The sequence below is a fragment of the Oncorhynchus mykiss genome, chromosome 27, assembly GCF_013265735.2.
Source record: "Oncorhynchus mykiss isolate Arlee chromosome 27, USDA_OmykA_1.1, whole genome shotgun sequence".
Classification (NCBI taxonomy): domain Eukaryota; kingdom Metazoa; phylum Chordata; class Actinopteri; order Salmoniformes; family Salmonidae; genus Oncorhynchus; species Oncorhynchus mykiss.
Genome location: NC_048591.1, coordinates 5,988,236 through 6,002,242, shown reverse-complemented (window position 1 = coordinate 6,002,242; position 14,007 = coordinate 5,988,236). Strand labels below are relative to the sequence as shown.

The 14,007-nt window shown below is 44.6% G+C and overlaps 1 pseudogene; it reads right to left on the bottom strand.

Annotated features, from left to right (window-relative positions):
* Window positions 1–9,059: 9,059 nt before the first annotated feature.
* Window positions 9,060–14,007, bottom strand: part of LOC110507400 — a 33,187-nt pseudogene continuing 28,239 nt past the window's right edge.

Below are 14,007 nucleotides of genomic sequence, written 5' to 3'. Positions count from 1 at the left end.
ATTTATTGTTCTTTATCGTTGCATCAAATATCATCAATATTAGTTTATGAGCTGGTCTTTTAGACTTAAATGGGGAAGGTCGAGCCAAAGCATGTGAAGCAATAAGCAAGTGTTTTTGGACTTCCATCCGACATGTGTTTGTATGAGTGGAGCATCTTCAGGCAACTCATCTATGGACGGTGAGTCTATGGACTCATCTAGAAGATGGCAAGATAGACTATGTGTTATTCATGAGCGTGGTGTGTGAAATGTGCAGAGGGCGTCGCTGATCAATGATTCTGTTGTCAATTTTTTTCCCCCACACAAGTTCCCAGAATAACAACGAGGGTTAATTCTTTATTCAAGAGTCTCCAAACGTTTTACCAGAAAATAGGTAAACAGATTGAAGCAGAGCGTTCCGACACGGATCGTGGGCAGTAGTGACGGAAATACACTGCTGTCACTGCAAACATCATCCTCTGTCGAACTGTACATAAACATGATTGATTTTCTTTTCTGTAGCCTGCTCCTCTCTACGTAAAGACGCCAATGGGAATATGGCAGGTGGGATGAGGTGTGTGAGCGAGTGTGTGTGTGGGGGGTAAAATGTCGTAAAATGTCACCGAGGCAGGCATGTTGTAGAATACATCGGTGTGTAAAATGACTGGGAATAGTGGGGATAACAACAATTAGTCAACACTACAACGTCACCGATGAGGAACGTTCTGTACTCTGTCGGTGCTCAATCGCAATGATTAATCCGTACAGATGGTCCATGGTAAACTCTGAGGTCATAACAATACCGCATACATGTACCTACCTACACAGGAGAGCAGCAGGTTTTGTATTATATTAGAGGAAGAAGGTTCATAATCAGGGAAGTTATCAAGAAGATAGGACTGGCGGGCTATTATTGAGATCAATAGCATACCTTACATTTCACATTCTTATTGCACTGACTAACAACAACAACCACAACTACCATTAAGCTGTTTAAGAAAGGAAAAGGTCGTTGAATTGAGGGATACAGTTAGCATGGACCGTGGCGGCAGGTAGCCTAGTGGTTAGATCGAATCCCCGAGCTGACAAGGTCAACATCTATCGTTCTGCCCCTGAACAAGGCAGTGTCATAGGCCGCACTGTTCCTAGTCCGTAATTGTAAATACGACTTTGTTCTTTACTGACTTGCCTAGTTAAATAAATAAAAAGCATCTGCAAACAGCAATTCCCTTGTCATAAACACATCTGCACTGCAAGCTGAGGCTAGCTAGACATAAACAAGAAAAGCCAAGCTGTGTATAGCATGCATACATATATAATCAACGAGACTTGTCTATGTTATATAACGGCTAAAACAAGACTACATCGGTTTTACAGACCAACCATGTGCTTACAATCCCTTTCTCACCACAATCCCTTTCTCACCACGTCTGCTGCATGTTTGTACAGCGTTGCGTTGCCTTGGAGATACAGTTCCAACACGCCTGACGTAGAGACGTAGAACTTTTGTCTTTTTTTTGTTGTTGTTGCCTGGCAACCGGTTTCCGCAGTAACCAGTTCTTGAGTGACAGGGCAGTGGCAGAGCGGTAGTTGAGGCAGGAATAACATGGCGGACTGAAATGTAGCTTTTCCTCGAATCCACTCGTTTAACAGCTCATTTTGCGTGTTTTAAAGTTTGTGTTATAGCCCTGCCATCTCCGTTTACAAATACGTGAATGGTTTTGCATGCATACATCTAACTTGTAGTCGTGTGAAGCGTCGGGGGATACTAGCTACAACAGCGCAGCATAGCAAGCATTCTAGCTAGCCTAGCTACAGCAAGCTAAATTGTCCCCCAACTTGCTTTTCACGAGATTCCTCTTGGTTGCTACTCGTGGCTAATTGGTTTGGTCGGGAATGAATTCTTGCAAAATAGTGTACATTGAAATAGTATACATTGTTCTGCCTAGGAAGTTAGACATTCAGTTGTCATCTGCATCCAAGACTTGTTAATACTCATTTTCATGCAATAAAATATGTTAGGGACATTTCTCCTGAGAGATGTGGTGGTTTTGAAGTTCATGCAGAAGTGTTGAATAAAATCTGCTAGAAGTCTTACGTGGTGCAAAATTACTGAGGTCTTACGACATTGACTGCCACTTATTGCACAATATTGTTATCCAACATATGAATACTGCTATACCACAAGGTCATAGTTGGCTATATTATTTGACTATCATTCACCATTTTCTTAAGCAAATGACTGAGGCTAAATTGGTATTGTAAGCTACTCAGGGAAACCGGTTCTTAATAAAATACAAATCTCAAAATATATTTGATAAGAAAATTACCCACATTTTTGTTAGTTGTTTCTCATATGTGCCCTGTATGTGCCCTGTTTAGCCTGGTCCCACGATCTAGTATGGTTCTTTTATGGACCCATAACAACAGTCTAAAAGAGTTTTCTAAAACACACACACACACACCTTGGATCAGCCTATGACCTGTTTGTGTGCACTAGAGACTTGCAACGTGGAAAACAAATCAGTATGAACCACCATGCAGTTTAATTTGTATTATTCTCCTAATGTTATAGTTTTACAGTATACTCCTTTTGGTATCTAGTGTACCAAAAGCATTTGAGACCGTCTCATTGATATCAGGTAGCCTAAATGCCAAATGTATAGCTATATACACCACAGTGGTGTTACGAGTGCTATATAAACCTGCATAACTGTTGAGATTTTAAATTTTCTATCAGTGTCTGAGTTCATGCATTTTGCATTCCAGAGGTACTTATTTGTAATGAACCAGTAGATCTGTCTTGTGCCTCAGTGGGGTTTGTTTCGCTTGTCCCTGCGTATTTTCGGGAAGTTGCTAATTTGCTAACATGAGGCCTGTGCCTGTTTCCTTGAGGGGCGGGGCATTTTTCCCCAATCTTCCTGACCCAAATATTTGTTACCAGGCAACAGCCAGGCCCGTCCCACTCCAGAATGGTGTTGTTTACACCCCTTCTGTCTGCTCACCCCGACAACATTGCATAACCCTTCTCACAGACTTTCCCCACTGAAATAAGTTTGACCTGGATTTTTTTTCTCTCCAACACACCACAACCTCCACCCCTCCTGTTAACCACAGAAATATAGCTAACTTTATCTCCAAAGCTCTCTCAACCTTTTCCTTCTCTGTCTGTTGCAGCTACTCACTTAGTTTGCGGGACAAAAGTTCTGCAGAACAGTTCAGGACTTTGAGGCAGGCAGGTTAGCTCTTGGCTACACAGTTGTATGGCAGTACGTATTTTTCTGATATAAGGGAGAAACTCTGCCCCTACAACCTCTCCTTCTCTCCGTTCCTAGTCCGTCAAATCCAGTAATTATTTATTGGCAGCATAGATGGGCCATTGCCTCAGCCTAAGCAAACATGACTTGTATTTGTTATATTAACTGGGATATAGCAGAAATGAATACCATTGGCCGCTTGAGCGAAACTTCTATGAGCTCACAATGACCCTCAAACTTTTGAACCTGTGGACTTCTCCTTTTTCTGTTTGTTAAAACCTGTTAACTTCCCCCTTTTTCTGGCTACAGTTGCTTTAATACATATGTCAAACTATGATATATTACCACTATGTTGAACACTCCCCCTGTTTAGTGTTGACCTATTATGAAAACGTTGCAACTATCGGAGGTATGTACTGGAAAGAGGATGCTCAGGAAAGAGTCACGTCTCTACCTCACACTTCCATAACTACAGTTAAGTAGGTATCATGTCTCCACACTCTGTTTATCTGGGGAGGGAGACGGGGAACCCCTGTCCACCTCTGTGTGGCGGTATCTCGTGAAACACTCAGTCGTGCCTGGAAACATCTGGAACGTCTGGGAGCAGAATGAGGTCATACCGCTACCTCCTTCCTGCACTCTCTCTCTCACTGTACAGCTGTCTGGGTTGTGTTATACTTGGACCACAGACCAGGGAGTGTAAAACAAAGGATTTGCAAGGGCTAGGACTGAAATAACTTGATTAACTAGCCCTATCCTTCCTCTGCTCCTCCTGCGTCGCTCTGTGGTCAGTGTGTTCAGACAGACAAATAAACAGACAGCCAGGGTCCTTAACTTTTACTTTCTCTTGTGGTAGATAATGAACTCAGAATGCTGGAGTGAGACAAGTGTTAAAGCACATTTTCACCTATTTTGAATGTTATATCGTTTTTGTACATCTCTTAGTGATGCTCTATCGGTTACCGGGGTAATTTCCTGTTTTCATGTGTATCCGAGCTATTCACCCTTCAAGCAGGCACAAATACAGCCAGGATGATGAGTTTTGTATAGTGCGACCCCGGGAATCCATTGAACATGGCTCAGAGATGCACAAAAACAATATGACTTTCAAAATGGGGAAATGGATCAGCTTTAATATTGCGGATCGCTTGTAGGTTCTTGAAAAAGAAAAGGAGAGCCTTACACTCTAGGAGCTCAGATGCAACAATTTTATATCCAACGTTTTCGACAGACAAGCTGTCTTCATCAGGATATAATGACAAACACTGCGGGTCACTAATTTATGTACTTTGAAAGGACACACACAGGTGTCTGTAATCATGGCAGGGTGTGGCTTGATTTCATTGGTTGATTTACAGATATAACTATAACATATAAAGACCATGAATGGATAACATACGATCATAGATACAATGTGGCTACATGGGCCTACAAACATTTACAATGGATAGCAAAAACATAATAAACACAAGAATGGCTACAGATCAAAGTCTACGTTGGGACCGAAGGGAGCAAGATCCAGGCAGCCTCTCGTTTTAACAATAAATTGTCAAGGTCACCCTCTTTCCTAGGGAGGGTGACGTGTTTAATGCTGATAGAGCAAAGTGACAAAATATGTGTGGTTCGCTTCCAGAAAGTGGGCCGCAACTGGGTACGTCAAGTATTTGCAACTAATTGTAGGTTCTATCTATTTAATTGCTAACATACGTTTTTGTAAGAGCATATACAATAAATATAGACGGGATGCCTGTCAATACATTCCTGTGTCTATAATGGTCGACTGCGTAATTGATCTTTTTTCAATTGACTTCCTTTTTTTTTGTCTGAGTGAATCCTTAGCCGCCAGCAGAAATGAGCATGGCTTGATCTATTGTATCATGCACTGCAAATGAGTTGGGTACCCAAAGTTAAATGCAATCAGTGGGTTTTAGTATTCCGCAGTTCTTCGTGACTCAGACAGCACGTCAAACCTAGCCTATTTTCAACAGGCCAACTGCCAGACAGGGAGGAAGAGATGGAGGAGAGGGTCGAATGCCAAAATGATTATTCCCCCCACTCACTTTTCTCTCGCTCACCGTGTCTCTTCGTCCATTTCATTTTCTCCTGATGTCTTTGTTTCAACCTATTTCTTGATCTCCATATTCCCCTACCTCCTCCCCTTCTTACTTATATAAGGGATGCCCTATTTCTCAAGGCACTTTACAAGGAGGGAAATAGGGAGTGAGTGGGAGAGAGAGAGAGAGAGAAAATAATAATTTAGAGACATTGGAGGAAAGATAGTTCAAATGAGATTGGATGGGAGAGAAAGAGATGTCAAGACAAAGATTTCTGCATGTTCTTCCTTCTTCCCCTCACCCCATCTCCACCGTCATTACCCATCTCACCCACACACTCCCCACTTCCCCTCACCCCTCACACACACTCCCATCTGCTCCTTACCCCTCTCACCCACACACCCCCTTCTGCTTCTCATCCCTCACACATACACTCCCTTCTGCTCCTCACCCCTCTTATCCACACATTCCTCTCTGCTCCTTACCCCTCTCACCCATACACTCCCCTCTCCTGCTCAACCCTCACACATACTCTCCCCTCTGCTCCTCACCCCTCACACATACTCTCCCCTCTGCTCCTCACCCCTCACATATACACTCCCTTCTGCTCCTCACCCCTCACATATACACTCCCTTCTGCTCCTCACCCCTCACATATACACTCCCTTCTGCTCCTCACCCCTCACATATACACTCCCTTCTGCTCCTTACCCCTCACACATACACTCCCCTCTGGGCCTCACCCCTCACACATGCACTCCTCTGCTCCTCACCCCTCACCCACACACTCCCTTCTGCTCCTTACCCCTCACACTCCTCTCTGGGCTTCACCCCTCACCCACAATCCCCTCTGCTCCTCACCCCTCTTACCCCCACATTCCTCTGCTCCTAAACCCTCACCCACACACTCCCTTCTGCTCCTTACCCCTCACCCACACACTCCCCTCTGGGCTTCATCCTTCACAATCCCCTCTGCTCCTCACCCCTCATCCACACACTCCCCTCTGCTCCTCACCCACACACTGCTTTTGCATTATACTCCTCACCCAACCTCTTTTACGAATCACCCCTCTTACAACTCTGCACCTACACACTTAAAAATAAGAACCTAAAAGGGTTCTTCAGCTGTCCTCAGGAGAACCCATCGAATAACCCCTTTTGGTTCCACGTAGAACCCTTTACACTTTTGGAACCCTTTTTGTTAATAGTGTACCCCCCCCCCCCCCATCTCTGATCCTCACCCCCTTTCCTCCTCTGCTACAGTCTCACTGCATCAACCTACTCACTGGGCCAACATAGCCATGCAAACCAGGGCTTGGAAATCATACCGCAGCACAAGGATTACCTTAAACCGTTAACCTAACGTGACAGTGCATTTATTTCTGAGCAGGGAAACACGACTCCAACCCTGGAGGGCTGCAGTGTCTGCATCCTTCCATCTTTACCTTTTAGACACCGACTGATTTAGACACGGGAAAAACAGATGTTCATATTTAGGACATTGGATTGCATTGGTTTTGGCCCACAAAGGCTTAAGGGAGCAATTCTGTGGCCTAAATGCTCCCTGGTCAGCTAAACAAAAACCAAAGCATGGATTACAGTTTTACCTTGTCCATAAACTGCTTACAGGGTAAGGAAAACAATATGTAATTTGGCTGAATTATCCCTTTGTAACAGGGTTGTATATACCAGTGAAGTGAATGATATGACTTTAGTACGGTTTAAATACTGATTTGGCTTGTGATGCTAAATAAAAATAAAAAAAGGGGGCTAATCCTGACTATGAAGAAGAATAAATTCATCTGTAGCTACTCAGTCAAATGTAGTTGTCATAATATTTACATGATCTTGACAACGTTTTACTCAAGTGAAAGCATCTACGACCACATGCTTTTCTTACAGACTGTTAAATCACGTTATATCTGCTTGACATTTCACAATTAGTTGTTGTTTCAATTAGCAGTTAGTGACTGTGGCACACCGGTCACTTTTACAGCACAATTTCTAGTAAATTGCCAAGGATATAGGTGACCGTCTGACGAATAAATAGCAACAGAGTGATGAGAAACAGAAGACAGAGAGGAGGCGTACAGTAAATGTAGATTACGTCTCTCTGCGTCTCAAATCACCTCTTCTGGTAAATCATGCACTCTCTGTCCCATGCCAACACACATTCTTAAATACCTCACTATGACGACTGAGATAGCCGTAACCTCATCACATTATGCCTGACCGAGTGAACCTGGGCTAAATTAGCAGCTTGGCAGCCTCCGTATGCACCCCCCCCCCCCCAGCCACCACGGCTGTACAGCCGAAAACACCCCCACACTGCACCACAACTCCAGCACTATTCCTGTAGCCTCTCCTGCCACTACGGCACAGAAATAACAGCACCTCCAAGAACAGATGCCAAGCCTGTCATAGCATCACAGTCAGCACCTCACGGGAGGTGGGGGGGGGAGGGTGCTGGATACCTGTATTATTTTGCTGGCTTGACCTGATTCAGCCTCTACGTTGCGTGTGTTTTTTTTGTATTTGTTTTTTTACTGGAAAGAAAAACAGAGAGGAGTACCCCATCCTGATACATGTGTATTACGTCTGCTGGGCCCAGCCTGGGCTAGACCACTGCTGTCAGACTAACTAATCTATCTATGTATGTATGTATGTATGTATGTATGTATGTATGTATGTATGTATGTATGTATGTATGCATGCATGTATGATCTGTCGACTATACCCCCTTTCTGTCCTAAGGTTGCCATGGGCAACCTGTGTGTAGTCACCTAAAGATGAACAGGAAGCTGTGTCTGAGCAAAGCTTCTATTTTTGGAGCATCAGGAGAAAAGACAAGAGCATACATGCTTGTGTGTGTTTTTGTGACTTTGAGAGCACACAGGGTAACAGAGGGAGGAGGCAGATTGTGAGACGGAGTTACTAGAGAGAGCGCGAGGGAGGGCGCAAAGGAGGAAGGGAGCAAAGGAGGGAGGGAACATAGCGGAGGAGGCGGCGAGTGCGTGTTGATGCTGTACGTGGCGTCAGTATGATAAGTATAGAGACGGTGCGTGCAGCGCGGCTGAGACATCACCTTCACTCCCTCACCAGGGCAGGCCGTACTCACCGTGTATGTGAGGCTGGGCTGTATTTATAAAACACAGAAATCATTTTACATTATCGAAGCAGATTTTTATTTTGGGATACATTTTATTATAATTTTCAACAGTTTAAGTACATTTTCACTATTTAAAAGTCAAATTTTGAGAGAGGGAACATGAATACTTGGCTGTAATACTGAAAATATATAACAGGAATATTGGAAATATTTAGCTGAAATAGCTGATATACACTGAGTGTAGATGAGTTGGAGGAGACAGGTTAAAGAAGGATCTTTAAGCCTGGAGACTGAGACATGGATTGTGTAATATGTGCCATTCAGAGGTTGAATGGGCAAGACAAAATATTGAAGTGCCTTTGAACGGGGTATGTTAGTAGGTGCCAGGTTGGAGGGGGGGTGGGTGTAACTCCATGTAAATACATGTAAAGCACTATAACACAATATGGCAGAGTGACAGCGCTGTACATTATAGTAGAATATAATGTGCTGTGTGACATCGTCATCGCATACTGCTTTGAGGCTGTTATTCCGACACTGCTAATGTGACAGTTCCTATAGCAGCGGGGTATCGTATGCTGACAAAGGCCAGGGGATGTTTGTGTGTGTGTGTGTGTGTGTGTGTGTGTGTGTGTGTGTGTGTGTGTGTGTGCGTGCGCGCCTGTGTGTGTGTGGACGAGGGCGCCGGCGGAGGCATGATGTTATCATATGGTCCTGGTCAGACAGAATGACCCTGCAGTGCCCACGCAGAAACCTCCTTTACAGAGCACGCTCACACGGTCAGGAGTCGGAGCAGCCACTGTAAAAGAACAGCAACTATTCAGGGTTAGAGGGCATTAGTAAGGGTATAGTCTGTATTAAAGGTGGGGTCAGGGTCAAGGTACTGTATAAGTTAGGCTTGAGGATATGGTCTGGCACAGGACAGGTTAGGGTCAGGTTATGGTTCATGGTTACCGTCGAGATATAGGGTTATGGCTAGGGTTAGGGTTGAACCAGGATGTGGACATGAAGCTAGGTTTAGGGTTAGGGTTGTGGTTTAGGCTAGGGTTATGGTTGAACCAGGATGTGGACATGAAGCTAGGTTTAGGGTTGTGGTTTGGGTTAGGGTTGAACCAGGATGTGGACATGAAGCTAGGTTTAGGGTTAGGGTTGTGGTTTAGGTTAGGGTTGAACCAGGATGTGGACACAAAGCTAGGTTTAGGGTTAGGGTTGTGGTTTAGGCTAGGGTTAGGGTTGAACCAGGATGTGGACAGGGCTCGGGCCAGGGTTTTGGTTGATTTTACGGTCAAGGAGGACTCACGGCATTGATTTCTACGCCTTTGATCTCTGGGTTGCTCTCTGATTTAAACAAGGCTGGGGAGAAGGGACACAAACAACACAATATCATAACCTGCAACAAAATATAACACACCTAAGTGTTTGTGTGTGTGTGTTCAAATACCGAATAGCTTGCGCAGCCTGGAGACACAGGTCACAAAGCCGTGGAAAGGCAGGTGCAGCTCCCCAGAGCCAAACCTCTCCCACAGCAGCTGTATGACCTGGCCATCACACTGCACACCTAGCAGGAAGGAGGAAGAGGAGAGGGGAGGAGAGAATGATGAGGCAGGGATGAGAGGGAAGGAGAGAGAAATGTGTTATTATCCATTCAAGAGTGGAGTCCCTGCTGAAAAATAAACAGCATAAACCAGCATGCATTTCAAGCTGGTCCGTGCTGTTCTGATGCTGGTCATTCTGGTCTGACCAGCATGGTCTGACTTAGGGATGGGCAACTCCAGTCCTCTGGGCCTGATTGGTGTCACACTTTTGCTCCAGCGAACACACCTGACTCCTATAATCAACTAATCACTAATCAGTTTAGAATGCAATTTCTTTATTCAGCTGTTTTTGCTAGGAATGGGGGAACAAGTGTTACACCACTCCAGCCTCCTCAGACTGGAGTTGCCCATCTCTGGTTTTAGCTGGTCATGCTGATCCCACCATGCTGGTCTATGCCTGTCCAGCATGGTCTAGCTCCCTCAAACTCAATCCTGGACCTCGAAGCCAGTTCCACTGTGTCTTTTCATTGTTCCCCTCTAATCAGAGACGGATTTAGACCCGGGACACCAGATAGGTGCAATTATCAGGAAGAACAAAAAACAGCAGGCTCCAGACCTCATAGGGTAAGAGTTGAACACCCCTGATCTAGCTGGTCTGACCAGCATCCCACTAAGCACGGACCGACATTGACTGGTTTTAGACATAGATTTTTGGTCCGGTCCAGACCAAATCTGAACCAATCATAGATGCCTATGTTTGGTTCAGATTTGGTCCGGTACGGACCAGCCTTTATTTGGCTCAAACATGAAGCTGTGTTTTTGTTTTTTTTAACTTAACTTTTGACCAATCAGATCAGCTCTGAAAAAAATCTGATGTGAAAAGATCTGATGTGATTGGTCAAACCAATCCAATCTGTTCGTTGTTCCAGTTTAGATGGTTTGGTCGTCTCATTTATTCATCTTTCTAACCCTGGCAGTCATTCTGAGTGCAGATTGTGGGTGAAGCCACTGTTATTTTTTTTTTATTATTTTTATTTTTTATTTCACCTTTATTTAACCAGGTAGGCTAGTTGAGAACAAGTTCTCATTTACAACTGTGTCCTGGCCAAGATAAAGCATAGCAGTGTGAACAGACAACACAAAGTTACATGGAGTAAGTAAACAATTAACAAGTCAATAACACAGTAGAAAAAAAGGGGAGTCTATATACATTGTGTGCAAAAGGCATGAGGAGGTAGGCGAATAATAAAAATTTTGCAGGTTAATAACACTGGAGTGATAAATGATCAGATGGTCATGTACAGGTAGAGATATTGGTGTGCAAAAGAGCAGAAAAGTAAATAAATAAAAACAGTATGGGGATGAGGTAGGTAAAAATGGGTGGGCTATTTACCGATAGACTATGTACAGCTGCAGCGATCGGTTAACTGCTCAGATAGCAGATGTTTGAAGTTGGTGAGGGAGATAAGTCTCCAACTTCAGCGATTTTTGCAATTCGTTATGGGAAAAACTACGCCCTCAATGCATGATATCTGTAATGTATTGTCTTAAATGATTAAGCACTGTGATGCTGGTACGCCTGCTCCCTCCAACGCTCGACGTCACCGGTCCCTTTAGATAGCCCTCAGTAATAAGGCAGCATTCTGTAATGTACACGCAGGGAGTCAGGAAGCAGGTGCAGAAGGTGAGTTTAATAATGAAAGAATACAAAACAGCGAGAAGCGTGCCGAACGTGTGAGAACTGCTGCTTGGTGACCGAGGCTTACTGAGGGCTGTATGAAGGGAGAGTAATATGGGTGGTAATGAAGGTCAGGTGTTCTTAATGACAGGGAGCAGGTGTGCGCAGTGATGGTTGCCAGGACCGGTGGTTAGTAGACCGACGTCGCCGGAGGGAGGGAGCCGGTGTGACAATACCAGTATCATCAGCATAAACTGGTCACTAGCATACCAGCATCAAAATGTCCAAAACACAACGAAGGCTGGTCACTAGCAAACCCAGCAGCATATGCTGGTCTATGCTGTTTTTTGTTCAGCAGGGGTGGAGTGTGAAATGTAAACGAGGATATGAAAGTGAGGTAGTGAGGGAATGGCAGGGTTCTCTCCCCAGAGAATATGAGTGGCGCTGCGGACTTGCTACGCCACTATGTAAAACTTTATTTGTTATCGTTTAAGGACAGGCATCGCACCCATAGGGTATTGTTCCGCTTTAGATTGCAGGAAATGGCCGTTACAGATGTTCAAAAACACAAACATCTCTCACCACCCCCCCCACCCCCCCCCTCACCAAAATCCCGGAGTAAACTCTGAGTTAGAGATTGAGTTAGGGAGTGAGGATAAGAGGCAGAGACAGAGAAAGAGATTGTGTGTGTGTACGCACCAGCAGCCTGGAGGGCCAGACTAAGCTCAAAGGGGCTCATAGTCCCTGAAGAGTCCTGATCAAACTTGAAGAAGATGGACTGAAAGAGAGAGGTCAATGAAGGATGGTTGAGTAGCTGTTGAGTAGCTAACCTGCAAATACAGAAAATGCGCTGTACAGTTCCCTTTTCTTATGAATTCCTTTCCTCTTTATTAAACTCGCCCACCCTTCCTTCATCCACGCAATATTTCATGACAATAAACCCGCCAGTGGGATATGAGTTGATCTGCGCATCACTAGTGTGCATATCAGACAGAAAAATTGTTTCCTGGTCTATTTAAGTTGGTAACCCATTTATAATAGCAATAAGGCGCCTCAGGGGTTTGTGGTATATTGCCAATATACGACAGCTGTATCCAGGCATTCTGCTTCACGTTGTGCCTAAGAACGCCAATATACCACAACCCCTCTGGCCTTATAGGGCTCCAACAGGCCACGCCCCTCTGTTGTTATTGTTCTGGATCCGACACACCCATGACACACCCGATCTCGCCACCTCCCACCCGCCTTCCATCTTTGAGGACATGTATTTCCAGCGTTAAGAGTTGCCACTAATATCTTGTCTGAGAAGGTTTGACCGACGCAATCAATATGGTATTGGCACCACCTTGCCCTTCGATAGGCTATGAGGAAGACTCACCTTATTGCTCATATCAATCAAATCCTCTCAGATCTCCACAAGTGCGTCGGGTCGATTTGGGATTGGCCGAGATGTTGCGTTTCTAATTTCTGTTAGCTAGTTAAGTGGTCCAGTGTTTTGTCCCAGACTGTACTCCTCACGCCGGAGTCTAACTGATGCATTTTACTAGGCGAAGACGTTTTCCCACGTCTGGTGTAGCCAATATCAGGGTGACAGTCACAGTAAGCACACACATACAAGCAACAATACACGCAACATCAGTTATATTAATTTAAAAAAATAAACATTGTCCGTTTTACTAACAAAAAATGTACAAAATGTGTAAAACAGTGAAATATACAACTCAAGACTCATCCTCTGGCTTCAAAACATAACTCCAAACTCTCGCGGTAGTTCCGTGGTTGTTAGATCGCGTTAGAACTGACCCAGGGTCTGTTTTTGTGGTGGCAGAAATGCTAAGGCTCATGTTTAGTGTAGTTTTTGGTGCTCTTTGAAACTCGGAATTGCTAATATTTAATACCACCATGGTAACGAGGATTGACTTGTTGCTTCACACCTTGGGGCTTGTCCCTTAAGCAGTCAATCAATCACATTTATTCATAAAGCCCTTTTAACATCAGCAGATGTCACAAAGTGCTTAACAGAAAACCCAGCACTAAAACCCTAAACGGCAAGCAATGCAGTCGTACCTGCAGACTGCGAAGAGAGGTCAGCACAGGCTCTGTCTGCTCTCGGGTCAGACTGCTACGCCCCCCAGTCTGACAGGTGGGTTAGGGATCGCTCTCAGACACAGACAGAGGCGCTCAAAAGTACCAGGGCCCGTATCCACAAAGCAAATCAGAGTATGAGTGCCGGTTGTTCCGTGCCCCAGAAAAAAAGAAAACTGTCGCTCAAACAGAAGAGGGAACTAACAAAAGTCACTGACGATCCAAACGAGACAGGTGTGGTTTTAGGAGGGGTTCTGAAAGACACTCATGGAGGTGTCCACTGAAAGTTGACGAGCAACAACTGGGACGT